Source organism: Triticum urartu, chromosome 7A (genome assembly GCF_056163025.1).
Source record: "Triticum urartu cultivar PI428250 chromosome 7A, HENAU_Tu73, whole genome shotgun sequence".
NCBI lineage: Eukaryota > Viridiplantae > Streptophyta > Magnoliopsida > Poales > Poaceae > Triticum > Triticum urartu.
This window is the reverse complement of record NC_141879.1, coordinates 519,154,575-519,180,580: the sequence shown is the minus strand read 5'-3', so window position 1 is coordinate 519,180,580 and position 26,006 is coordinate 519,154,575. Positions and strand designations below refer to the sequence as shown.

General features: G+C 48.5%; 1 pseudogene; it reads left to right on the top strand.

Annotated features, from left to right (window-relative positions):
• The first annotated feature begins 17,915 nt into the window (after positions 1 to 17,915).
• On the top strand, positions 17,916 to 18,639 carry LOC147960226 (uncharacterized; annotated as a pseudogene).
• Positions 18,640 to 26,006: the final 7,367 nt, after the last annotated feature.

Sequence of the window (26,006 nt, the reverse complement as noted above, 5' to 3'; positions counted from 1 at the left end):
GACGAATATGACATCACGACAAGAGATTCCATTCGCTTGAGTGTGTATATGCAAGGGGGGAGGGAATAGAGGCACCAGGAGAAATTTTCTGTGTGTGGTGTTTGTGTTGGTATGTGTGGGTGTGAGAAGATAATGAGACGTGGGGGCAGAGGGTGTGTCACCGCGTGAGGTCCGGTGGGTCGAGGTGAGGCCCTTCGTTCTGTTCCGTCCTGCGCCACATTGGTCGGCCCGTGATGCATTTAGGAAGACACATGGATGACTAGTCGTACAAGAGAAAGATAGCAGAATTGTGAAGGACTCTGTGTCCACTGACAAAGCCGGCTAGGATTTGTAACCCTAGGTTTTCGGACTAAGGTAATCCCTTTATCTCTGATATTACTATTGATCCAACCTAACTTTAAGGGGTATCCTACAGAATGCTCTGCTAGAATCATACTAGTCGATTAGGAAGAGAGGTGTGAGACAATGCATGAGAGATAGGCGTAAAGATAATGTGCGTACATGAGACACGTAGGCAGGTCCATGTATATAGAAAGGGTCGATGAGGATTGTGCGTGTGTATGTTTGCGAGAGGAAGAGTGCTTGTGATAAAGGTTAGTGAAAACAGTTGCAAATGGTTACGAGATGGAGGGAGGGTTATATCTAGAGCATGTGTGCGAGAAAGACACCTCGGGAGAGAGTGTGTGAGCATGTCTGAGAGACCACCAACGGAGAGTGAAACTACACGTAAAAGACTGCTCTACACATTGATTAAAGATATAAATTGTATCCAAATATTAGGATGGGATCATGATATTTGCAATTCGCGTAAGGAGCGGTCATTGATCCATCAGACATCTAGATTCTATCGAATTTGAGCATGTCTATGTTATTATTCGACACAATTGATCCACATAGTTAGTATTTTGAACTCCAGACAATGCATCGCTTTAGCAATCGAATATAAACGTGAGTATAGTTCATGTTGTGTGTGTAAAGCACATTATACATACGAAAGTTACACAATGGACATTATAAATAGCTACTACCTATGAACTAGCATACATTTGAATTCAACTTAAGGTGGTTTAAAAAAATTGAATTCAACATGAAGTCCATTCAATTATTTGAATTTGATATCATGGCATTTGTAAACCATACCTAAATTATGGGGGCACCAATCTTTGCTCTGATTTTGTACATAATAGCATATGTAGTCGTGTACAAAATAGATTCAAATTTAGCTCCTCCATTCCAAGATAATCGTAGTTATAGGATTTTCAAGTGTCAAAATTTCAAAAAGAAGCGGATAATTTAATGAGGTTTTCAAACATACAAGGTCAAATATAATGTTGTATATTTAGGTCAATCCTCATAGTTCAAGAGTACTCTAAACGTGAATGCTTGTGTTTCAAAATTTCAAACAAAGCGCCAAAAGAGCCTCTACTCGCCCGAAACCGCGTGAGACCAATGTTTGGTAGTACAAGGAAATTACTTTTCTAATAACTCCGACCCGTGAAACCTACCGGCCCGACGTCCAAAGGTCTAAACCGGGGTAGGTTTGTAGCTTCATCTAGACGCCACGCAACCGCATCCAAAAAACATTCATACACAATGGCCGCCTAAGCACACATGTGCGCGGCCAAAATCGCTCCCGCCCACTATTTGGGACACCTGGGATTACCATCCTACCCCCGACCCGCAGTAGGTCCGAAATTTAAGAGGGGGGCAAAGTTTGTACTTTCCCCAAATTTCAAACAAGTGCGTCCCATTTCTGTTCAAAAAAGCAAAAAACAAGCGCGTCCTAGACCAAAAATGGTCCCCCACCCGTCTGATTCCCCATTCGTACTCCGTGGGCGCCAAAACTACCTCTCCACCAGCCGTGAAACCCCGGCGTCCTCCGACCGCCACCCCATCCCACCCATCAACCGCCGGCTTCCTCCATCACGCCGGAGCCGATACCCCGACGTCGTCGTCCACCGCAACCTCAACCGCAACGCCCTCCACGGCTAGTAGTTGAAGCCGAGGCCGAGCCATCCGTACCCGAGCCAGTTCAACCACGCCGTCCTGTGCCTCAACGCTGCTGCTCCAACTTCGCCACCCTCCACCGCACCGGAGCTGTTCCCGCTATGCCGTCCTTCGCCGCCTCGGATCTGCTTCCCCTCCACCGACATACGGCCATGACAACACAGTCAACAATTTGTCCATGGGTTCATCCAAGCCCGCACCCTCTAGAACATCAGTTTCCCCGGTAAAAAGCAGAAAATCGGCGCGACTTGTGGAGGTGACCACACCGGCAACCGAAAGGGGTACTCCTCTTCCCTATTCATGCAAATCTTACGTCTCTGCTTGCACGGTATTCATCCCACAGAAGACACTAGTTGACCGCTTCTTCTTGATACTAGATGTTCCTAGTAACTTGCGATGCACAAGGTTTCTCCTCATATACTATTTCACCTTAGCTAGAGGTCCGTCGCCCCCCTGAATTTCAATTTCTGGCCACTTGATTCCCAATTAACGGAAGCATTCCCCGGCGTAACAGGTGCTAGTATGCCTATTGCGCCGGGGAAGCAGCGCCTTGGTGTTTATCTTAGGGGCGTGTGCGGCCTAGAGCTACTGGCGCCCGATCTGGAGGTCGGCCGGGATTAAAGGGATGGCCTGGGGGCGCTGCCAAGCATGCCGGTGGTGTGAGGTCGATGGGAGGGCGGGGCGGCGGAGGCAGGGGTCTGGGCCGGTGGTCGCTGGCGGTTCGAGAAAGATCGTCAACAGTGACTGGCGGGAGGTAGACGAAGGCCATCTGCCCATTCCTTATAGATCACACGGTTCATTAAAAAAATCGACTGGCCTATTTATTTTCAGTCGACTGTTATCTTAGATATGACCACATGTGGTGGTGTGCTGGAGGAGTACCTGCATTTCCTATGCTCATATATTACAAAATCATACAGAGTAGAATCTAATTTTGTTTGCCATGCAATGTTGTAGAGCTATCATATGTCTCCTGTCATTTATTTTTCAGCCACCTGCTATCTGCTACTTTTACAGTGCACTAGTTCTGCACACACTTCACCCTTACTCTCACTGTTGTGTTTTTATGCAAGGGTATTTTAGACTCTGCTGCCATGAGAGAAGCCAAAAATAAAAGAGAGAAGTCGCTCCAGTTTGGTGTGCGGGTAGGCAAGACACGTTTCAGCGCTATAATGGGTGCAGTGTTAGCAGATGGAGATGGTAAACATAGATCTGGAGTTGATGACCTCGCTCGCAATGAACCACCATCCCAGGTGCTTGCTTTAACTTCGCGGTGTCATATGTGGTTGCATGTTCCATATGGTGTCTAGCTTGTATTCGAAAGGCCGAAGTCGGTAAGATAAGGAAAGATATTTTTTTACATGAACCACCATCCCGTGAGCACCAGAAGACAAATAGCTAGTCAGGGCACTGGCCGAGCCAGTGACAAGCCCAGCAAAGATAGTCATCACATGGAAACCAACTAAAAAGCTACGATGGTGGCGAAGCAGCCCGCCTCCCACCAGGCTCTCAAGTCCTAGATGATCATGCTCACCACTCCAGCTGGATGTCTAGCTTGTATTGCTTCCAATTTGGTTAAATTGCATCTGCTTAGCTTACACATTATACCTTTGAATATGACATGCCTTTATGTTTTTGGTACATACTAGTACATCTGTGTATTAACCATGTTCTTACATCAAACTAATGTTCTTGTGTATCCCTCATCAATCACTTATGACGAGGCAGGCAGGCAAGGGGACTACTCCTCATTTAAAGAATGCAGCGTCAGCCTCCCGACATGATTCTCAAGAAACAGAAATGCTAGATAAAGATAGTGGACATAGCTCTATAGTTGATTACAGCATTTCCCCTACACTAGCATCGCAGGTGCTTGCTCTAACTTGGCAGCGTGATATGTGGTTGCATGTTGCATATGGTGTCTAGATTGTAATTCTTCCAATCTGGTTAAACTGCATGTGCTAGTCTACTTAGCTTATACATTATACCTGTTAATGTGACATGCCTTCCTGTATTTAGTACATAGTACATCTGTCTATTAAGCATGTCCTTACATAAAACTATTGTTTTTTTGTAACCCGCATCAATCAACGTGACAAGACACCTTTAGTATATGCAGTGCGATATTAGTTGCATCTTTCATATGATTTATAGCATGCACTGCTTCTAATTTGTTGAAATTCCATTTATGATGGGACGCTTTTAACTTGGCAGAGTCATATTGGTTGCATCTTTCATGTGGTGTCTAGCTTGCATTGCTTCTTATTTGCTGGAATGGTTTCTGCTTAGTTTACACAAACAGTTGTGAACATGCCATGCCATCCTGTTTTTTGTACATATTCCATCCTGGTATCATGTGTTTGCCTTATATCAAAGTAGTGATTGTCAGTATCATGCATGAATGAGTTCTGAAGAGAGAATTTTATTGCTTTTTGTTGTCAGTTTTACTTGACAATTCAAAATCAATAAAGCGGAAGGAAGTTAGCAAGGCAGCGGATAAAGGTGCTCCTTTCGAACGGAGTGCCTCTACAGTTTCTACTCCTCCACACCTCCAAGATGATTTCCAAGACAACACATGCATAGACACTCAACAAAGTTGTGTTTATGGTGAGCACATCTCCCTAGTGCAGCATCACCGGTGCTCCCTCTAACTTGGCACTGTTATATGTGGTTGCATGTTATGTGTGATGTCTAGCTTGTATTGCTTCTAATTTTGTTGAATTCCGTCTGCTTACTTTACACATTATACTTGAATAAGACACGTGTTCCTGTTTCTAGAACATACAATATCTGTCTATCACACCATGTTCTTACATCAAATTACTACTGTTGTGTAACCTGCAACAATCACTTATCATAAGACACGTTTGACTTCAGAGTGTGATATAGGTTACATATCACATTCTTTTCTAGCTTGTATTACTAATTTGTTGAAATGGCACTTATGACGAGACAGTTTTAACTTGGTAGAGTGATATTCATTGCATCTTTCATATGGGGTCTAGCTTTCATTGCTTCTAATTTGTTGAAATGCCTTCTCCTTAGTTTACACATCATAAGATGTGAATATGCAATGCTGTGAATATGCAATGGCACTAATGACGAGAGACCTCTAACATGGTAGTGTTATGTTGTTTGTATCTTGCATATGATTTATTTCTTGTATTGCTTCACATTTGTTTAAATGCCATTTATGATGAGACACTGTTAACTTGGCAGAGCGATATTTGTAGCATCTTTCATATGGTGTCTACCTTCCATTGCATTGCTTCTAATTAGGTGAAATGTCTTCTTCTTAGTTTACACATCATAGTTCTGGTTATCTCTTCCGTCTTGTTTTTCATACATATTACATCCTCCTATCATGTGGTTGTCTAACATCAAAGTTCAGTTCGTCTGCATCACGCATCAATTTGTTCTGAAGAACTAAATTGTTATTCGTTTTTTCTTGTCGGCTTGACTTAACATGGCACAGAGAAAGAGGAAGAAACACAGAATGGCAGGGAATGAGAAGCGGATGAATCCTGCAGATTCTGCTGGTACTGATGGTGCAATAGAAGGTCAAAGTCCAGCAGAAAATTCTACAAACACGACATCCCATGCTACATGAGTTGCGAAAAAAGACAAACAGAAACAAATAGCTGCCACCAAACAAGCAGAGACAGCCCTAGTTCTTGCAACACCTACCACAGTACTACCAGCTGCACGACGTACTCATGCATCAATTGAGCTAGCAGCACGTTCCCAAGCTCCCTTGCCACCTAACACTACTTCCCAAGCACTCTTGACACAAGACGAGTTGGAAATATCAGATGAACCTTGTGAGCTTCAACAGCAAGAAGGTATTTGCTGGAGTCAAGTTACAGTTGCATGCTTCTTTATATGTAGTCTCACAGTTTGATGTACACTAACACTTCCTATGTTTGTTGTTGGACTAGCACCTAGGCGCAAGAGGAAACAAACATCAGGGATAATGCTCGATAGGTTAACTAAATCTAGAGGAGGAAGAATGGAGATCCATTTTGAGGCAGGTTTAAAAAGGCCACGTGATGCTACAGAGTCAGCCAAGTTAGTATCAGAGGCAGCGGTTGCTGTTAGGTGTCATGTACGTATCCTCCCAACATGGATTCAATACAGGGATGACAAAGACGAAACCCAGTTCAACATCTTCCTCGACCATTTATCTATAAGTATGGTTATGTATGAAAACTAGTAATATCTTCTTGCTCTGTCCAATACTTTCTAAGTTGCTGATAATGAGACTCCCATAATTTTCAACAGATGAGGTTCAAGTTGGATAGCCAAGATGATGCAACCAGACAAGATTGCACCCATGTTTTCAAGTCTGCTCCGCGACAGTATCAGCATAACTTGAGGAAAACTTACTTTGAAGGAAAGGCTAACAGTGAACTTGCCTAAACACCTGTAGTGGAAAATATATCTGATGAAGACTGGAGAGGCCTTGTTAAACACTGGTCCGATCCGAAGTATCAGGTACATTATATATATGTCATCAGATCACATGTTGAAGTCCTATTTACACATGTGCCACACAAATCTATCTTCTTGTAGGTGAACTGTTCAAAGAACAAGGCCAATCGTACGAAAGTGAAATTCCAACAGACGACAGGATCTCGTTGCTATATTGCACACTGCGAGGCTCTTGTAATTAGCTGCTGTTTCACTCTTTTCGCTGTTCCATATTATCAGATCTATATTGACTTGTTCCAAATGCAGAGGAAAGCCCGCAAGGACCAAAAAGTACCTGGACCAAATGCTGTGGAAATCTTCAAGGACTGTCACACCAGCAAGAAGAAGGGCATGACTACACCAGTCAAAGCCGCTGTTGTAAGTCCTTCATCCTCATGCCTTTTAACTACTACTTACTCTGACTTGTACCTTGAACTTCATGGTTTGCAACCAATGTCTACTACTATTTTCAATTTTATACACAATTGTCTTAGTGTATCATTGCACCTTACAAGGTTTAAAAGAGAGGAGTGATGTTCCTTTGATCTTGACCCGTAATCTAGTTCCGTGCTGGACTTGCCCACACAATGTTACAATTGCCTGTTTGTCTATTCTCAGTTGTTTTGTGATATGAATGACGTCATACTATGCTTACCGTATTATAAACTTCGTCTCTTTATCCTTAGCCCTCAATACAATGTGAAGAAATAGACAATACATTAGCGATGGTACATGGTCATATGTTTGGAATCTGGTTTTATTATGTACTTTGCAATGAAATACAACTAATATTTTACATGGGTTCACCGGAATAAGTTCTGTATATAGACCAAAGCTATTTTGTTTGGTTTTGCTGCCTCCTTAATATCTTCTGTTCTGGTACTACTAATGTGAAACCTCAACTTTTCAGCGAGCTATGGAAAAAATGGTAGAACCACCACCTTCTGAAGGTGGCGAGGCAACTATAACCGCAATGTCAGCTCTTGTTGCAGTGGGTCAGTACCTGTCCACTAACAGTGCCAAAAGCATGTTCCTACGTAATACTGGGTTGGTTGTTAAGGCAATATCGTCCAAACTGCCTCATGATCAAGATATGCAAGCTCAAAGCAATGTTGTATATGCGCTCCAGACACAAGTCCATTCCCTAACAGAGACCCTTTGTGAAACAAGGAGAAACATTGCTCAATGTCGTCAAGATATGCATGGTTTTGAAAGCAGACCATCAGACATTTGCTATGTTGTTCAGGAGCCTAGGGGAAATGAAGGCGAGGGTTATGGTGCTCCATCGGACAATACAACATGAAAACGTAATAGTCAGGTCAAATGAACTGAGCTTCTGAACTTCTGGTGGTGCATTTATCTGCTAGACTGTTAAGTTTTATGCCAACCTTCCTTTTTTTATATAGTTGTAATTTGTTTTGGTGCGATACAAAATTTATTCTTAACGTGCAGCCACCGCCTGAAGAAAACAGCAAGCCATTTTTGTATAGTGTAGGGTGTTCCCTATATTTGCACTGGTGGCGATCTTTGATGCCGAGTGGATGTAATCTGTGCAATCACCTTAATAGCTTAGCGTTAGTTTCAGCCTTATTTATTTCCTAGTCTTCTTTTTCCCTGGTTTGCTAGTGGCCGCAACTACCTTGGGCCATATACGGGCCGTAGGATCCATGGGTCTCCTACGGGCCGTCGATAAATGGGCCTATAATCGGTGCGCCTCGGGCCGTCGGATAAATGGGTCTACATGGGCCATAATCGGGCGTAATTGGTATCGGCCTAGCACGGTAACAAGCCGTTAACAGGCCGTGGGACAGCAAAGGCTTAATTCTGTCACAGGCATAACGGGTCGTTAATGGGCCAGAATATAGGACTGTCTGGAAACGGCGCAACGGGTTAACAGGCCAGAAACGGGCCGACTCTTGCCATGGGCCGAATTTGGCCCATTAGGGTAACAGGCCAGTAACGGGCCGACTCTTGCCATGGGACGATTTTGGCCCATTAGTGGAACAGGCCAGTAACGGGCCGACTCTTGCCATGGGCCGAATTTGGCCCATTAGGGGAACAGGCCAGTAACGGGCCAGAAGTAATCGAGGGCCGAAAAGGAGCCCAAGAACGTATGGGCCGTCAATAGGCTGAAAGCTAACACGGGCTGGAAACGGCCCATGTAAATCACGGGCCGTTAACGGGTATAAAGAAAATTACTATTCATTATGGGCTAGAGTCACCGTGGGCCTTTACCTAGGCCGGCCTATTATCGCACACGAAAATCTTGTGGGGCTTTACCTGGGCCGACCCATTATGGCCCGCGAAATCTTGTGGGCCTTTAGCTAGGCCAGCCCATTATGGTCCGCAAAATCTCGTGGGCCTTTAGCTGGGCCGGCCCATTATGGTCCGCAAAATCTTGTGGGCCTTTAGTTGGGCCGGCCCATTTAAACTTGTTGGGCCGTGCCATGTGTCGACGTATCATAGGCGCCTTCTGTCCAATGAGTGGATGACATCTGTCCCGACGATGAGCCGACACGTGTTTCCTCTAGCCAATGATGATTTTACACATGGAAAATCCCCATTGGTCGGGGTTGTTAACGGGTTATCGGATCCAAAACCCAACCCGATAGCTTAACGGCGTTCCGGTACGGTGGATGCCACGTGTCGGTCACCCTTGACAAAAGAACTTCTGTGACGCGCGATTTATCGTCATGGAAGTGGACACTTCCGTGATGATAATTTTGGTAATGTCATGGAACACTTCTACAATAGCACAGGTATGACTATCTTGATTCTGTCATAAATTTGTCATGGATGTACATGCATGACAAAAAAGCGACCTACTGTGACAAACATATATCATCACGGAAGTGTATTTTTTTGTAGTGTTTGGGCTTCTTCATTTGAGCATCAACTTGCTTGCCATTCTTCTTGAAGTTCCCCTTCTTCCCTTTGCCCTTCTTGAAACTAGTGGTCTTGTTGACCATCAACACTTGATGCTCCTTCTTGATTTCTACCTCCTCAGCCTTCACCATTGTGAAAAGCTCGGGAATTGTCTTATCCATCCCTTGCATATTATAGTTCATCACGAAGCTTTTGTAGCTTGGTGGTAGTGATTGAAGAACTCTGTCAATGAAACTATCATCAGGAAGATTAACTCCTAGTTGAGTCAAGTGGTTGTGGTACCAAGACGTTCTGAGTATATGTTCACTGACAGAACTATTCTCCTCCATCTTGCGGCTATAGAACTTAGTGGAGACTTCATATATCTCAATTCGGGCATTTGCTTGAAATATTAAGATCAACTCCTGGAACATCTCATGTGCTGCATGACGTTCAAAACGTCGTTGAAGTCCCGGTTCTAAGCCGAATAGCATGGCACACTGAACTATCGAGTAGTCATCAGCTTTGCTCTGCCAGACGTTCATAACATCCGGTGTTGCTCCTATAGCGGGATTTGCACCTAGCGGTGCTTCCAGGACGTAATTCTTCTATGCACCAATGAGGATAATCCTCAAGTTACAGACCTAGTCTGTGTAGTTGCTACCATCATCTTTCAACTTAGCTTTCTCTAGCAATGCATTAAAATTCAATGGAACAACAACACGGGGCCATTTATCTACAACAACATAGACATGCAAAAATACTATCAGGTACTAAGTTCATGATAAATTATAGTTCAATTAATCATATTACTTAAGAACTCCCACTCAGATAGACATCTATCTAGTCATCTAAATGATTACATGATCCATATCAACAAAACCATGTCTGATCATCACGTGAGATGGAACATTTTTCAATGGTGAACATCACTATGTTGATCATATCTACTATATGATTCACGCTCGACCTTTCAGTCTCAGTGTTCCGAGGCCATATCTGCATATGCTAGGCTCGTCAAGTTTAACCCAAGTATTATGCTTGTGGAAAACTGGCTTGCACCCGTTGTATGTGAACGTAGAGCTTATGACACCCGATCATCATGTGGTGTCTTGGCACGACGAACTGTAGCAACGGTGCATACTCAGGGAGAACACTTATACATTGAAATTTATTGAGAGATCATCTTATAATGCTACCGCCGTACTAAGCCAAATAAGATGCATAAAAGATAAACATCACATGCAATCAATATAAGGGATATGATGTGGCCATCATCATCTTGTGCCTTTGATCTCCATCTCCAAAGCACCGTCATGATCACTATCATCACCGGCTTGACACCTTGATCTCCATCGTAGCATCGTTGTCGTCTCGCCAACTATTGCTTCCATGACTATCGCTACCGCTTAGTGATAAAGTAAAGCAATTACATGGCGATTGCATTTCATATAATAAAGCGACAACCATATGGCTCCTGCGAGTTGTTGATAACTTTGTTACAAAACATAATCATCTCATACAACAATTACTATAATCATGTCTTGACCATATCACATCACAACATGCCCTGCAAAAACAAGTTAGACGTCCTATACTTTGTTGTTGCAAGTTTCACGTGGCTGCTACGGGCTTCTAGCAAGAACTGTTCTTACCTACACATCAAAACCACAATGATTTTTTGTCAAGTGTGATGTTTTAACCTTCAACAAGGACCAGGCGTAGTCACACTCGATTCAACTAAAGCTGGAGAAACAGACACCCACTAGCCACCTGTGTGCGAAGCACGTCGGTAGAACCAGTCTAATGAACGCGGTCATGTAATGTCGGACTGGGCCGCTTCATCCAACAATACCGCCGAATCAAAGTATGACATGCTGGTAAGCAGTATGACTATTATCGCCCACAACTCTTTGTGTTCTACTCGTGCATATAACATCTATGCATAGACCTGGCTGGGATGCCACTGTTTGGGGAACGCAGTATTTCAAAAAAATTCCTACGACCACGCAAGATCTATCTAGGAGATGCATATCAACGAGGGGGGAGAGTGTGTCTACGTACCCTTGTAGACCGAAAGTGAAATAGTTGAGTAACGCGGTTGATGTAGTCGAACGTCTTTGCGATCCAACCGATCAAGTACCGACCGTACGACACCTCCGCGATCTGCACACATTCAGCTCGGTGATGTCCCTCGAACTCTAGATCCATCTGAGGCCGAGGGAGAGTTTTGTCAGCACGACGGCATGTTGAAGGTGATGATGAAGTTATCGACGCAGGGCTTCGCCTAAGCACTACGACAATATGACCAAGATGGAAAACTGTGGAGGGGGGCATTGCACATGGCTAAGAAATCAACTTGTGTGCCTATGGGGTGCCCCATCCCCCGTATATAAAGGAGGAGAGGAGGGGGTCGGCCGGCCTCAAGGGGCGCGCCCCAAAGGGGGGAATCCTACTCCTACTAGGAGTAGGTTCCCCCCTTTCCTAGTCCAACAAGGAGGGGAAGGAAGGAGGAAGGGTAGAGAAGGAAGGAGTGGGGCGCGCGCCCCACACCTTGTCCAATTTGGACTGGGGGGCGCCACCTCCTGGCCGTCCCTCTCTCCTCTAAGGCCCATGGTGGCCCATTAACTTCCCGGGGGGGGGGGTTCCGGTAACTCCTCGACACTCCGGTCTTATCCGGAACCATATGGAACACTTCCGGTGTCCGAATAACATGGTCCAATATATCAATCTTTATGTCTCGACCATTTTGAGACTCCTCGTCATGTCCGTGATCTCATCCGGGACTCCTAACAACCTTCGGTACATCAAATCACATAACTCATAATACAAATAGTCATCGAACATTAAGCGTGCGGACCCTACGGGTTCGAGAACTATGTAGACATGACCGAGACACATCTCTGGTCAATAACCAATAGCAGAACCTGGATGCTCATATTGGTTCCTACATATTCTATGAAGATCTTTAACGGTCAAACCGCGTAACAACATATTTTGTTCCCTTTGCCATCGATATGTTACTTGCCCGAGATTTGATCGTCGGTATCATCATACCTAGTTCAATCTCGTTACCGGCAAGTCTCTTTACTTGTTTCGTAGTGCATCATCCCGCAACTAACTCATTAGTTGTAGCGACCCGATCCCAATGGACCGTAGTCTCTGTGCTTATGTGTCATCCCTGGATCGGTATTGCTGACACACAGTACTCAAGGATTTATTGCAGAGTTCAATCACACTTATTACATGAGGGTCTCAAAAAGAGTACTTATTACAATAATATGACCGAAGGCCATCTAAATAAGATAACTGCGGAAGCATCGAAGATATATGAGTCCATCCAACTCCACGACAATACTGAGTGCATGACAATGGCTTATTGCACCTTACTCTTTGTCTGAAAATTTAGCAAGATGATACGTTGCAGCCGTGTAGGTCAGCACATGGAATATGCTGGCAAGATAACACCATAGAGCAATGAACAAATAATAGCTATCACTACATGCATATTTGGCTGGTGGAGGCTCTATGGTTATCATTTGCATAAAGCTAATTTTTCCCTACAACAAAGGAATATAATTTTATTTCACTACCAATTTTAAGTCATTATTGAGAAGGTTCATCCAACTCAATCCCAAAATAATACTTACAACCCAACAAATTCATTAAGCAAAGTGATGAGATCAAATCAATAATTCAAGTACCAGATACTCAAGATGTCCATAGCCAGGGACACGGCTAACCATGATTAGTTTGTACACTCTGGAGAGGTTTGCACAATTTTCCCCAGAAGACTCGATCTCCTCCATTGGTTTCCTCGCATTACATGATGTTTGAGAAATGGATGATCGAGACACAGTCTTTCAGAAGCATTAACTCATTACTCTGGGTAGACAGTACCACCTACATCCCCTACATCTGCTAGCCTACCACTGAAAGAGGTCACACAACTTACTCGACTATGCCAGAGCTCATAATGGCTTGTGGATGCACATGGAAGTTTCTAGCATGAAAAATCTTATGATCTCTTTGAGCCTGGGTGGAAAACCATAGGATGATCACACGGGTACTCCAGGATATCCTAGGAAAACACTGGATTGCTCCAGGTGCCCACAACCAATCCACCCAGACGTGTATTTAAGTAGCCACCTTAAGTTTAACCTTAGATATCAATAACTCTCACATGTTTCATGAATTTCACATACCAATCCACGTCTATGAGCATAGCAAAGTAATGCAATCATAACGTAGTAACACCCAGGGTTTGAATATAAGACAATGTGTTCCTACCTCATCAACTACTTCCCAAGTACCCACATGTTATAAAATCCTACTCGTGCAATGTTTGAGGGTTGTAACTAATGCATAAAAACTGGGTAATAAAGGGATATGATCAAAGTGTTACTTGCCTTGCTGACGATTGGAAAGCCCTAGAGATTCGTAGTAGCAAGCCTCACACTTCGGAAACTCTATCATGAACAAACAAGAGCATACATAAGCACTCAAACATAAGATGCAAAGGTAAAACCAAAAGAAAAGATTTAAAGAGAAAGTTCAAGTGAAGACCTTCGATACGCAAAAAGAATCAATTGAATCGGAGTTACGAAACTCAAACTACAATAAAAAAAAGTTCAAATTCAAATCTGCTTGAAACCAAATTTGAAATTTCCAAAATCATGTTCAAGTTGTTAACCTGGACAGAGGGGAACAAGATGAAGATTTTGGCGTTGGTTTCACCTGATTTGGATAAACGAGCAAAAAGTAGTGAGGGTTTGAAGATCAGGGACTAATCGGTAAGAAAACTATTCATGGATAGGTCCCTGGCTGAAAATTAAATTAAAAAGAAAATCTAACGAACGAACGTTCGCTAACAGAAACTAACGAACGAATTCGTTTGGTAAAAGAACAAATCGGGTGAACGTTCGCTAATTAATGAAACCTAAAAATAAAACTGATCTAAAAGAATAAACCCAGACTTAAAAAAAAAACCGGTCGGGTTAATTCGGTTTATACCGGTTCGGGGAAGATGAACCGGCAGCGGCAGCGGCGTTCTCCGGCGAGGCGGGGCAACGGTGACGGGCGGCGTCGGCGGCGGCAAGGAGCGACTGCAGCGGCAGGAGGTGTTGCGACTAGGACGGCAGGCGGCGGCGTGGCGCGAGGCGGCGGGGTGGTGCGGGCGCGGGCGGCGTCGGCAGCTCGGGGCGGCGGCTTGGGGAGAGGGGGGGGGGGCGGCGGCAGTGGTTATTTAAGGAGGGGGAAGAGCCGGCTTGGGGGAGGGGGCAAGGCGGCTGCGGAGTCGGAGTCAGAACCGGACTCTGGCTCGGCCACAGCGGCGCGCTCGGGGAAGACGGCAGCGATGCGGGCCGACTGGGCCTTTGGCCCAGTTCGGTCCAAAAGAAAACTTTTTTAAATAATTTCGCTGAAAAGGAAAAATCCAAAAAATAAAATAAATAAAAATCCTAAAATCTCAAAAACAGTTTCCACGGTCCTCTACTAATATTTAGGACCACATGAACATTTTTCTGGGGTAAAATACAATTTTTTAAAATGCAATTTTTACCTAATTTAACCAAATAAGATCTCAAATAAATAAATATTTTTATTTAAAATTAAATTTCCATTATTTCTGCTGTTTTGAAGAAGTCATATTATCTTCTATCATAATTTTATTTATTTTGAAATAATTGGAAAAATAAATTCAAATAAAAATAACTTTGATCCAATTTACCAATTTCGAAAATTCAAAAATGGAATTTTATGGAAACCTCCAACTCTCTCACATGGTCCTTGAGTTGCTTAAGGTCTCTAGGATCAAAATGTCCAAATAAACCAAATTCAAAAATGCAAAGAGCATGGATGCATATGATGACCTAATGATTAACATCCAAATTGAAAATTAGGATGTTACATTAGTCACATTGCTTGCAAGGCTTATAGTGATATGCATTACCAAGAGGGCCTAGAGATACCTCTCGGACAATCAGAGTGACAAATCCTACTCTCGATCTATGCCAACTCAACAAACACCATCGGAGACACCTGTAGAGCATCTTTATAATCACCCAGTTAAGTTGTGACGTTTGATAGCACACTAAGTGTTCCTCCGGTATTCGGGAGTTGCATAATCTCATAGTCATAGGAACATGTATAAGTTATGGAGAAAGCACTAGCAACAAACTAAACGATCATAGTGCAAGATAATGGATGGGTCTTGTCCATCTCATCATTCTCTAATGATGTGATCCTGTTTATCAAATGACAACACATGTCTATGGCTAGGAAACTTAACCATCTTTTATTAACGAGCTAGTCTAGTAGAGGCATACAAGGGACACACTGTTTGTCTATGGATTCACACATGTACTAAGTTTCCGGTTAATACAATTCTAGCATGAATAATAAACATTTATCATGATATAAGGAAATATGAATAACAACTTTATTATTGCCTCTAGGGCATATTTCCTTCATTTTCTTATGATAGTCAAATGTTCAAGTTTGTAAATAAACCTCTTTCTATTTCTCCTAAGAAAAAAAGTTACATTTTACATCGGTAAAGTTGTTCCTAATAGGGAAAATACATGACTAATTCTGTACAAAAAATTCAGTGTCCTCAACAACAAGCATGGACCAACCTTTGTGGATACTATGTTTGCAGACACATGATCTCCATCTATAATTGTACTGATTGTTGTGACAATGCTCGCGAATTAGTATGAGTAAGTCTATCTTAATTATTATCTTCTACTCCATTCGTATGGCACATTCTGATCTTTGAACCGATGACCCCTGAACCGCTCCCCGTTGGTGAACTGCTATTGGTTAGGAGATTTATCAGCAACTCCTTCCTGAATCACTACATCAAGCCCACTCGTGATAATGAAGATTTTAGCATGGTTCTTCCTGTAAACATACACGTATGGATGCATTGTTTTCCATGTGATGAGGTCTTCGTATTTCCTACACTATACTGCATATGTCGACAAAGCAGTGGAATTTAGTTAGCATTTGTTCATTTGCATATTGTTGCGAATTCTGATGAGTGTTATTCCAGTGGATACTATTTGTTCAATTCCATAGTGTGGCGAATTTGCTTTTTGCATGGCGATTTTAATCTGATTTTTTTGCTTTAACCTAGCCATTGATGCACACATGGTTCAACAAAATGAGTGTGTGCGATCTAGAACGGAAAGCACACGTCACTCATAGCGGAACCTTCGGTGTGATGACCCACAAGTATAGGGGATCAATCGTAGTCCTTTCGATAAGTAAGAGTGTTGAACCCAACAAGGAGCAGAAGAAAATGACAAGTGGTTTTCAGCAAGGTATTTTCTACAAGCACTGAAATAGTCGGTAACAGGTAGTTTGATAGCAAGATAATTTGTACCGGACAAGTAACGGTAATGGTAAATAAAGTGTAGCAAGGTAGCCCAATCCTTTTGTGGCAAAGGACATGCCAAAATGGTCTCTTATGATAAGCAAAGCATTCTTGAGGGCACACGAGAATTTCACCATGTCACTTTCATTGTCGGAGTAAATGACCACGGGTAACCTAGCCGGCTTCCCCTGGTACTTCAGAAAAATTACAGACCGTACAAGCCTCCAAGCTTCCAAGACATGGGGCCGTCTTCCCCCAGCCGGCTACCTCTCAAGCCGGCTGCGCAAAGGCAGCCCAGCCCTGAAATCCTTGAGAAACAAGACCACGAGAAGGCCGACTTCCAGAAGCCGGCCATAAAAGGGCCGACTCCCAGGAGCCGGCCCCTCAGTAGGCGGGTGAGATCTTGCCCTCAGAGTCTGCACCCACATAATGGCGACAAGACGGGGCGTGGCTACAGTAAAAGCCTGCCAACCCCGAATCCTGGCACACGCATGGCCATAGTGCACCGTATGGGGCGGCCATCCCCGTCCGGCGTGGCACTGTTGCCACGATGATCATGACGTCACCCACGGCGAGGGGTCAGTACGACCCGTGGGTGGCGGGCCCCCTCGGTCAGGGAGATCTCGAAGGCGGCCAGGCTTCCCACAGTCGGCCAGGGGTATGGCCGGCTTCCAACAGCCGGCCTGCTCTCTCCCTTCACGGAGGTGCTTCATTAAGGGGACAAGAGAAGGTAAGGCTACAGTGATGATCCGCCTCGCAGTGGCACTGTAGCCATGCTTACCACGACAAAGCCATCGTCACCAGGGGCAAGGTAACAGTAACCAGCCCTCGACAAGACCCCCGAGCGATGGGGCTGTCCTGTCGGCCAAAGGGTCGGCAGCCGGCGGGCCTACTAGTCGGCGGGCCCCACCAGTCGGCGGAGAAGCTGGTGGGCGTAGACACAGACGCTGGGGCCCACGCCTAGCCGGATTATCATTGTACCCCTGGGGGGTAGGCCTATATAAACCCCCCAGGGTTCCCATGCAGGGGAGATCACTCTTTGGATAGATTTTAGATGCCACAAGGAGAAGAGGAGCGGGCTAGCCTGGCCCTCCCTCATCCTTTCACCGAACAGCTCAAGGAGCATTCTGTAGCAACCCACCGAGCTAGTGATCATGCGGAGACCCCGCAGAGCAGCATTAGGGGTGTTATCTCCATGGAGAGCCCTGAAGCTGGGTAAGATTCGCCGGCGTGCATGTCTTCGCCTTATCCCGTTTCCAGGCACCGGCGATGTTTTATTGGCTCCCACAATGATAAGCCATCCATTGGCATATGTCGCACCAACCACCCGACATTTGGCGCCCACCATGGGGCCAGGTGCACCGTCGTCCGGAGACCTGCTCTGGACGGGAACCCTCTTCCTTCGCAACGTGCGTAGCCAGCCTGGCTCGCCTGATGGCGCTTGCCCCGACGCGCTGCAAGACGTCACTGATGCCTGCACGGCGAGCTGCCTCGCCGATCTTCTTGGCGAGGCTCGCATCTCTGACGAGCCCGCATCCGATGCGGGCACAGACTGCCCCGAGAGCCACCTCGTCAGCCTCCTCGACCAACTCCACGTCTCCGGTGAGCTTGCCACGGACTTGGAGTCGGTTGGCTCCACCGACCCGATGCTTGTCGACTCCGACACGGCATCCCTTGACGCCTTCCCCACCAACGTGGTGATCATCAACGACCCTCTTCCTCAAGCCGACAGCAGCGGCAGTGCCATCACCGAGGTACTGGTTATCAGCCACGGCGCCTCCTCAGGCGAAAATGCCCACGACGCTCTGCAGGCGGCGCTGCACAACTTGTCCGTCCCCGTCCCGACCGACACGGACGCCAAGACATTGGAGGCGCGCGCCTCGCCCTCGTTGCGGAGGGCCAAGGGCTCGCCACCATGAGACGCCTCACCGAGGTCCACCAGCGCGAGGTTGACCGAGCCGCCTTTGGCACGCCGCCTCCCGACGGGCCGAGCCGCATCGGTATCGTCAAGAAACACGGCGCAGCCATCGCCGACATTGTGGGAGCAGACCGCCCAGTCTATGCCATGCCTCTTGAGAACTTGCGCGCCGCCCAGGCGACCACAGACGAGTTGAATGGGCTGGGGCCTGATGAGCTCCCTTACATGACCAGACGCATCCAACAACTTATCGACGCGGCGACAGAGCGGCACGAAGCCGGCGTCCACGCCGAGAGTCCTCCCCCGCGTCGAGAGCACGACGCGACGTCCCGAACACTGACCGCGGGCAACACCCGCGCGAGAAAATAAAAGGAGCCGGCTGCCAGCCGCAGCTGGACTTGAATCTCCATCGAGCATGACGCCGAGGGCCGCCCTCGAGCCATGGAGTGGCGGGCAACCCTCCTCCTCCTCCGTCTCGTGGGGAGAGATACCCTACCCCGCCGCCTGTCACGCACCCGACTCTCAGCGGTCAGCTGGGTCGCCGCGAAGGAGTCGACGAGAATGATGCCCGCCACCGGATCGACCGCCTTGCGCGATCCTTGGTCCTGGAAGAAGAAGATGATGTCGGCACGTCTTGCTTCGGCCCCCGCATCCGCGACGAGCCCTTCCCCAAAGGGTTCTCTCTCCCAAGAGACACGCCCAAGTACAACTGCTCCGTGAAGCCGGAAGATTGGTTGATCGACTACTCCACAACGGTTAGCATCGCAAACGGCAACAGGCATGTTGCCGTAAAATATGTGCCCCTCATGCTCCAAGGCACGGCGCGCACCTGGCTTAACAGCCTCAAGCCTTACAGTGTCAACAGCTAGCTAGAATTCACTGAAGCCTTCATACACAACTTCACCAGCACCTACAAGCGGGCTCCTAAGCCCCGACAGCTCTCCTTGTGCATCCAAGGGCCCAACGAATCGACTCGTGACTACCTCACGCGGTGGGCCGAGCTCCGCAATTCCTGCGAGGGAGTGCACGAGGTCCAAGCTATAGAGTACTTCACCGCCGGGTGCCGAGAAGGCACCCTCCTCAAGCACCGACTCCTCTGCGACGAGCCGACTACGCTTGACGAGCTACTGGTCATAGCTAATAAATACGCCATGGCCAATTCCTTGATGAAGACCGAGCTTCGAGTAGATGCCTCCGGGAAGGTGCTTGCTCCGAGTCCCAAGACGCCGGCTGGAGAATCCAGCCGACGCCCGCACCAGAACGACCACAAGTGCAAGGCTCCCCTGCCTCCTTCCACCAGTCGGCAGGTGGCCACAGTCGAAGACGAACAACCCGAAGGACGGCCCACACCCAAGAAGCAGAAGGGCGGCAGGCCGGCTTGGCAGCCGGCTTTCTCCTACGAGCAAGCACTTGATGACCCCTGCAAGTTTCACAGCGGCGCAAAGCCTTCAAACCACACGACCAGAAAATGCCATTGGCTCACTCGGATCTCCAAGGGTGAGGGGATGGCGCCACCTCCGCCTGCTGGTCAGCCGCCTCCGGCTCCTCCGCAGCCGGCCGCTCGACCAGCGGTCGGGGCAGTTCAAGATGAGTACCCCGACGAGCATGCCGCCTACGTCGTCTTCACCAGCCAGCCAGAAGATCGGTGTAGCCGGCGCCGACAACACCAAGAAGTCAATGCGGTCCCCTCCAACAACCCAAAATTCATGCACTGGTCAGAAAGGCCTATTAGCTGGAGCCGGACAGATCACCCAGAGGTGATGCCGTCTCCCGGCTCCTACGCATTGGTTCTGGACGCCACCCTCGCTATGGAAAGGCGAGCCGCCCGTTTCTCCTGTGTGCTGATAGATGGTGGGAGCAGCATCAATATCCTATACCGCGACACCATGGAGAAGCTGAGCATCAAGGCAAAGCAGCTCATGCCCAGTCGGACTATGTTCCATGGTCGTACTCGGCTTGTCCTGCTCCCCAATCAGCAAGATCAAGATAGATGTCCTCTTCGGGGAGAAGGATCATTTCCGCCAAGAGGCGGTGTGGTTTGAGGTGGTGGATCTAGAGAGCCCTTACCACGCGTTGCTTGGCCGACCTGCCCTGGCCAAGTTCATGGCTGTACCCCATTACGCCTACCTCAAGATGAAGATACTAAGTTCCAAGGGCATCATCACCATAGCCGGAGACTAAAAGAAATCCTCCAAGTGCGCGGCTGCCAGCAGCCGGCTGGCCGAGTCCCTTGTAATTGCTGAAGAGAAGAAGATACTGGACCGAGTCGTGGCCATGACCGGCAAGCAGCCGGCCCTGTCCCCCGACCCCAAGGAGTGTGGTGCCCAAGGTTCCTTTCAGCCGGCCAAAGAAACAAAGAGGGTACCTCGGGACCCAGATCACCCAGAAAGGTTTGCCACCATCGGGGCAAACCTGGACAGCAAATAGGAAAGCGAGCTCGCCGATTTCCTCCATGAGAATCGGGACAGTTTCGCATGGTCCCCCAAGGACATGCCGGGTGTGCCGAAGGAATTCGCCGAGCACAAGCTACATATCCGAGAAGGTGCGAAACCAGTCAAACAGCCTCTCCGCCGACTATCGGAGGAGAAAAGAAGGATTGTGGGAGAAGAGATAGCCCGGCTTCTGGCAGCCGGCTTCATTATGGAAGTTTTCTTCCCAGAATGGCTCGCCAACTCGGTCCTCATGCTAAAGAAAAACAACAAGTGGCGCATGTGTATAGACTACACTAGCCTCAACAAGGCTTGCCCCAAAGATCCCTTTGCCTTGCCAAGGATTGATCAAGTAATAGACTCCATAGTCGGATGCGAGCTGTTGAGCTTCTTGGATGCTTACTCAGGCTACCACCAGATAAAGTTGGATCCAGATGACCACCTGAAAACCGCCTTCATCACACTATTCGGAGCCTTCTGCTACCTGACTATGACATTCGGCTTGAGAAATGCCGGTGCCACTTTTCAGCGTTGCATGCAGAAATGCCTCCTCAAGCAGCTCGGCAGAAATGCTCACGTCTATATAGACGATATTGTGGTGAAGACGGAGAAGCGCGGCACCTTGTTGGAAGACCTCAGAGAAACATTTGAAAACTTGTGCCGATTCCAAATCAAGCTCAACCCCGAGAAATGCGTGTTCGGAGTACCAGCCGGCCAGCTCCTAGGCTTCCTGGTCTCCGAATGCGGCATCGAGTGCAACCCAATAAAGATCAAGGCCATAGAGAGAATGGAGATTCCCACCAAGCTGCGGGATGTCCAGAAGTTCACCGGATGCTTGGCTTCCCTGAACCGCTTCATCAGCCGGCTCGAAGAGAAGGCCCTCCCCCTCTACCGACTCATGAAGAAGTCCACTCATTTCGAGTGGAACGACCAGGCGGATCAAGCCTTCCACGAGCTAAAGAAGATGCTGACCACGCCGCCTGTCTTGGCGGCACCGGCTGAAAAGGAGCTCATGCTCCTTTACATTGCCGCTACTAGCCGGGTGGTCAGCACTGCCATTATAGTCCAATGCCCAGAAGAAGGCTGGGCTCAACCGGTTCAGAGGCTGATGTATTATTTAAGCGAAGTCTTATCCACCTCGAAGCCGAACTACCCACACTACCAGAAGATGTGCTATGGTGTGTACTTCGCAGCCAAGAAGGTCAAACCCTATTTTCAAGAGCACCCTGTTACGGTCGTATGTACTGCCCTGCTTGCTGAGATCATAGGCAGCCGGGATGCTTCCGGCCGAGTGGCCAAATGGGCCATTGAGCTGGCCCCCTACGCGATCTTCTACCAGCCCCGCACCGCCATTAAGTCCTAGGCACTGGCCGACTTCCTCGTCGATTGGGCCGAAACCCAATACCTGCCACCGGCTCCTTACTCCACTCACTGGCGGATGCATTTCGATGGGTCCAAGATGCACACCGGCTTGGGAGCCGGCATCGTCCTCACCTCTCCCAAGGGCGACAAGCTCAAGTATACATTGCAAATTCATTTTGCCGCCTCCAACAATGTGGCCGAGTACGAGGCGCTCATACACGGGCTCCGACTAGCCAAAGAACTCGGCATCCTCGGATCTTGTGCTATGGCGACTCGGATTTGGTGGTCCAACAGTCATCCGGTGACTGGGACGCCAAAGACGCAAACATGGCGAGCTATCGTTTCCTCGTCCAGCAAATCAGTGGATATTTTGAAGGATGTGAGTTCCTTCATGTACCACGTGCCGACAATATGCAAGCGGATGCCCTGGCATGAGTAGGATCCACCCGGCAAGCCATACCAGCCGACGTTTCTCTCCACCGACTCCTCAAGCCGTCTATCAAGCCGTCTCCAGAATCTGATTCCATCTTCGTGCCGCCTGACCCCAACGCAGTCGGATCCGACTTGGGAAACCAAGCAGGCGGCGCCGGGACTCCAATAGGCGGCCCGGGGACTGCCATAGTCGCACCCGGCCCGGGGAATTCGGAACTCGGCCCGGGGACTACTGCAGCCGGCCCGGGGACTACATCAACACAACAGGCGATGGCCGACTCCGACCCCAACTCTTCACTACCGAGCCCACCCGCCCCTATCACAGTGGCAGTCCTGACAATAGAAGAAGTCACAGCTCCATCCTGGGCCCAGCCCATCCTCAACTTCTTAGTAAATAGAGAGCTGCCAACCGATGAGATCTCGGCAAGACAAGTTCAACGCCGAGCCGGAGCCTACACAATCTTCAACAGAGAGCTTGTTAGGCGCAGCGTCACTGGAGTCTTCCAGTGCTACGTCGAACCAGAGAAGGGCACAGCAATCCTCAGGGACATCCACCAAGGCGAATGCGGCCACCACGCAGCCTCAAGATCACTCGTCGCCAAAGCTTTTTGCCACGGATTTTTCTGGCCGACTGCCTTGGAAGACGCCAAGGAACTAGTCAAAAATTGCAAAGGGTGCCAAGTTTTCAGCTCCAAGCAACACCTGCGGGCTTCTGCACTCAAGACCATCCCCCTCACCTAGCCCTTTGCCGTCTGGGGGCTGGACATGGTGGGCCCATTCAAGACGGCACGCGGCAGCATGACACATCTGCTCGTCGCTGTGGACAAATTTACCAATTGGATTGAGGCGAAGCCGATCAAAAAGCTGAATGGGCCGACTGCCGTCACATTCATCGCAGATATTATAACCCGATATGGCCTACCGCATAGCATCATCACCGACAAGGACACAAATTTTGCAAAGGGAGTACTGGCACGTTTCTGCGCAACACGCGGCATCTGGCTGGACCTAGCGTCCGTTGCCCACCCGTAGTCAAACGACCAGGTCGAGCGAGCAAACGGCCTCATCCTCTCCGGCATCAAGCCCCGACTGGTCGTGCCACTAGAGCGTTCGGCTGGCTGCTGGCTTGACGAGCTGACGGCCGTCCTCTGGAGTTTGCACACTACCCCAAACAGATCGACCGGCTTCACCCCTTTTTCCTTGTATATGGTGCCGAGGCCGTCATCCCAACTGACATCGAGTTCGACTCGCCTCGGGTCACCATGTACACGGAGGCGGAAGCCAAGGAAGCACGAGAAGACAGCGTCGACCTGCTGGAAGAGGGCCGGCTATTAGCTCTCAGTCGGTCCGCCATCTATCAACAGGGTCTGTGCCACTACCACAGCCGAAAGGTCAAGCCAAGATCTTTCCAAGAGGGTGACCTTGTGCTCCGGCTGATCCAGCGAACAGCCGGCCAGCACAAGCTCTCAGCCCCTTGGGAGGGCCCCTTCATCATCAGCAGAGCTTCAGGCAACGACTCCTACTACCTAATCGACGCGCAGAAGCTGAAGGCACGCAAGAGAGACGATTCCGGCAAGGAGTCGGACCGACCGTGGAACGCCAATCTCCTCCGAAGATTTTACAGTTAAAAAGCAGTACATAGCACGCTACCTTTTGTACTAAGTACGAGACAAGGGGTGCCCCGAGGAGTACTCAGGGACTACCCTCTTTTATCTATGAAAGATGAGTATCACACATACGATTATGTTGCTACACTTGCTTTCTTCGTCCGGCACCGGGTTCGACCAGTCGACCCGGGACTCGCCGCCTCAAGTTATATCTGAAGTTCCACCTGCAGCCAGACAAGTAGTGTGCCGGCACCCAAGCCCCCTCTTGCCAAAAGTTGCAGCTCGAGGAAACGACTATCCGATTGGCAAGAGCCAAGGGCAGGAAAGGATGCCCACGTGAAAAAACGGCTAAGGACTAACGAACTTATATAACATGAGCCGGCCTCCCACCCCGCCAGCCGACTACTAGAACAGTCGGCTGGCCAGCTTCCCGCTCACCTTGCTGCAATCTGAGAAAGCTCAAGTACTTGCCTTCCCAAAAACGACCAAGTCCTTCTCTGGCCACAGACTGCAGAGCAGCTGTCCGGCTGGGAAGGCGGCGGCCAAGGGAAGGCGGCAAAGGAAAAAGCCAAAGGATAAAAAGCAAACATAAACGGAAGCCAAACACATGCATAATATTTACACAAAAGACCTTCGAAAGGCCAGCATTTAACATAGTCTGAATACACCCCCAGTGGGTGGAAGTGCGCAAATTTAAAGATTGTTCAAAGAAGTAACAAGCAGGAAAGGTAGGACGGCGGATCAAGCTAGGGGAGCAACAGGAGAGTGGGGCAGGTTGGCGGAGTCGGCGGTGCCGGCTGGAGGAGTGACCGGCTGGCGAGTCTCGGCATCGTTGCTAGAAGCACGATCGGGCTGAGGCGGGCTGGTCGCTTCACCATCCGGCGCAGCGTCTTCGTCATCCTCTCCCTCTTCCTCTTCGCCCTCATCACTGGAGGCAATCTCCTCCACCGAGTCCTCACCTTCGGCCAGGTTCAGCCCGAACCACTCCTCCGGCTGAGCGATGCCAGCGTCATCCACCTCAGGAGCAAAGGCGCTGGTATCGGTATACTCGGCGATCGCCGAGGCGCGTTGGAGGATAGCCGGCCGCACCACCTCCAGCTCCTCGTCAGCCTCCTGCCGCCAGGTGCTCAGCTGGTCCAAGTTCAGCCCAAGATACCAAGCCCGGACAAACTCCAGAGCCCGCCCAGCACCAGAGCGGGCCGCTGACGCTTTCCAAGCCTCGAAGCGGCCGACTGCGACCTCCAGCCAGTCGGCGGTCCGACTTGGGGTGCACGGAATCACCTCGCCAGGCCAAAGGGCGGCCAGCACTTGCGCTCCGGCACGCTGAAGACGGCGGAGCATGCGATGGGCCGGCTGCAGGCGGGCCTGAAGCCCTAGAAGCTGCTCCTCAAGTTACCGGCTGGCATTCGGCGCAATCTCGGGCCCCGCCTGCTGTTGCGTGTCACGGTAGGCCTCAATGGCTTGGGTGGCGGCGGCTGAGTAGCCGGGGAAGTAATCTGTTTAAAGGGGAAAGTAGCGACACAAAATCAGAGAATGAA